The sequence below is a fragment of the Marmota monax genome, unplaced genomic scaffold, assembly GCF_021218885.2.
Source record: "Marmota monax isolate L192 unplaced genomic scaffold, Marmota_monax_Labrador192_F-V1.1 WCK01_AAM20220418_F8-fsc02535, whole genome shotgun sequence".
NCBI lineage: Eukaryota > Metazoa > Chordata > Mammalia > Rodentia > Sciuridae > Marmota > Marmota monax.
This window is the reverse complement of record NW_026694310.1, coordinates 6454-9730: the sequence shown is the minus strand read 5'-3', so window position 1 is coordinate 9730 and position 3277 is coordinate 6454. Positions and strand designations below refer to the sequence as shown.

Sequence of the window (3277 nt, the reverse complement as noted above, 5' to 3'; positions counted from 1 at the left end):
TACAACATGCTATTTTTGGGGACTTCAGGTTATAGCTTTGGTCTATAAAGTGCCCAATGGCAAGCCAGAATCTACTGATGGCTGTGGAAGGATGATATTGGTGAATCAATGAGGTGCCAGAAATGAGAGGGTATTCAGTATTTATTCTGATTTAGAAATGGAAATTTTGATGACCTCCAGTCATTCACTTTTTTGTTTTGTTTTTAGTTGTAGCTAGACACAATACCTTTATTTTATTTATTTTTATGGGCTACTGAGGATAAAACCCAGCACCTCCCACATGCTATGCAAGTGCTCTACCACTGAGTCCCAACTCCAGGCCCTCCAGTCATTCATTCAAAAGCAAACTGTGTTGGAAAACACTAGCTGCCATTTTAACTTGGAGTTTTTGTATTTCCAAAGGTGGATTACCTTATGAATAGTGAGTTTGATATGACTGTGGGGTGCATTACTCTTACACACTTCTTTTCCAATGTTAATTTTATACATCTCTTTTTGAGTATAAAAACTCAAAATATATCATGTCCTATTGTTATTTTTAACAATTGACCCTTACAAAATAGTTGGGGGTTTAAGGCAAATAATGTTTTTTTCTTTCCAAACATTTCAGAATAAGTTGTGACCATAAACACAAAGTATGGAATTATTTTTGCATTTGTTTTGCAACTTTGTTGGGTAATTGTCACTTTTATCCCAGTTACTGTCTCTGTTCTATAATTAAGTTGGTTTTTATTTTCATTTATCTAACCACATTGATGATGAGGTATTACATTATAAAAGATAAGATTTGTAAGAAAATAGTAGCTACCAGATCTGCCATATGTTGAAATTCTTTTAGGTAACAGATTTCTGAAGAGACTATAGAAGAGGCTGTACTTTCATTGAGTCTACAATATAAGAAATAAAAAGCCAGATAAAGCTGTAAATGTTATAATTCTCCTGAAACCTTGCCATTTGAAAGGAGAGATAAGATAGTATGATTTTCTAGAAAAGTTTTGTTTGTGACTGCCAGGGTCATGAAGCATCTGTTCACCAGTCACAGATTACAGGTCCACCTTCCACCCATAGACCATGATTGAGGCATTTTTGAGGAGTTCACTGGAGTTCATTGGATTATGTTGTATTGTTTCCAACTCCTTAGCTTCACCTTTACTGATACCTATTTGGACTGCCTTTAGAAGTGCCTCACTTAGGGCACAACAGAAAGGAATACATTTCCCTTTAAGCCAGTTCTCTTCATTGTGTCTTTTTACTTCATCTGCAGGGCATTTGTGTTATCTGAAGCTTTTGGAGTGAGTAGACTGCATTTGTTTTATTGTGTTCTATTTCAAGGAGGCTCTGCCAAGATTTTGGAAGCAGCCTGGCTGGAGAGGTAGACATGCAGCATATAAAAGGCAAGCATAATATTCATTTTAGATGTAAATATTCTTTTATTTACATTGTTAAGTTTAAACTACTCAAGCAACATATTCAAGTGAGGTTTGATTATTTTCATTAACCACTAATAAAAGAGAGTAACCCTCTTTCTCTTTCTTTTTAGAAATACAATATCACACATACTACAAATCTTCAAGGAATAATTTATCAGCTGAGTTGTGAGACTGGAGGAGTTTGAGTTCCTGTTGAGACTTTTTCAACAACTGAGACTTTTTCAGTGGCCTACAGAGAAATCTCAAAATGGCATCATACCACAGCCAAGGCTGCTGGTCAGAAAAAAACATTCTGAGGTTACTGGAAAATATAGAAAATAATGTCCAAAGCAATGATAATGAAACATTCAAGACAACCCTTTCAAATATGGACTGGGAAAAAATAGCTTTTAAGCATTTCTCTGCAGAAATGTGCAAAGGCAAGTGGTTAGAGATTCTAGTAAATTGAGGAAGTTATGTACATTGAAAGAATTAGTTCTGGAAATGAAAGAATGTGATAAAATTCCCACAAAATGCAAAAAAATATGACACATCCAGACTTCCCCCCAAAACTCCTGACTGCTTACATCCGCTTCTACAAGGAAAATTGGGCCCAGTATTCCCAAGAGCACCCTGAGCTGAACAACAAGGAGTTGACCAAGATCCTGACTGAGAAATACAAGCAGCTGCCAGAAGAAATAAAGCAGAAATACATGAGAATTTTCAGAAGGAGAAACAGGAATTTGAAGAAAAACTGGCTTGTTTCAAAAACAATCACTCTGATCTAGCTCAGGTCTCAAAAACATCTGATGTCTATAAGAGGTGCCAAACCAAAGCCAGAAAGAAGTTACAAGGAACTGTAAAAAATGTGAGATCTCTAGCAGAAACTGGTAGATTTTCTGAGATGGTGAAATTTCCTAGAGAGCCTAAGAAGCCTCCTGTGAATGGATATGACCAATTTCATCAAGATTCATGGTCTAGTAGGGAGCTGCAACATTTGCCCCTGAGGGAGCACATGGTAGAGATTGGGAGGCACTGACAGCATGTCCCACAGAGCATGAAGGAACAATATAAAAGACAGGCTGAGGAGTTGCAAAAACAATACAGGGTGGACCTGGACCTCTGGCCCATGAGTTTGTCACCAAAGAAGTATGCCACCTACAAAGCGACTAGCTATGGGAAGCATAAAAACATAACCAATGCAGGAGGACCAAACCCCAAGTCCAAATGAATAGATCAACAGTCCCCAACAGCTGAAAGTCTGCAAGAAGGCCTTGAAAAGAAGCAGGGACTGAAGTCTCCAGGGAGGGACTCACTGGGCACTGCTCAGATGGAAATCAATTAATAATGATCATCCCTCACAAGGATCAGAAATAAGAAGTAGAAAGAGGATGAAGGAAGTGACTCCATAGACTCTAGGAGTGGAGATGAAACTGGATGTGGTGGGTCTGAGGGCAGTGGCTCTAGCTCATCTCCCTGGGGCAATCCTTAGACTTAGACTTCATCTTTGTTCATACTCTATGTTGTTATGTTGAGGGAACTATCAACAAAAAGGAGTTCAGGTTGGAAAGAAGGGAATGTGGATCACTAGTATCTATGGCAGTTTTGTAAACTGGGGAAAGGAAAACCCATCTAGAAGAATATTTTATATTTTTTTTTTCTTTTTTACGACTAGCAATGTATGAGTGTACCTCTTCCTCACATCCTTGCCAACATGAATGTGTTCTCTGATACCAGGAGGTTGATTCATAGTGTGGTTGGGAGCAGAGGCATGGAAGGATTAGTCAAACTGTAGATAAGGCAAAGGAGAGGTAGGGAAAGGGAGGGAGCATGGAGGTAGAAAAAAATGGTGGAATGAGATGGTCAGC

The 3277-nt window shown here is 38.3% G+C and overlaps 1 pseudogene; it reads left to right on the top strand.

The window, feature by feature from the left end:
• The first annotated feature begins 1677 nt into the window (after window positions 1–1677).
• On the top strand, window positions 1678–2754 carry LOC124109012 (putative upstream-binding factor 1-like protein 6; annotated as a pseudogene).
• The last annotated feature ends 523 nt before the right edge of the window (window positions 2755–3277 follow it).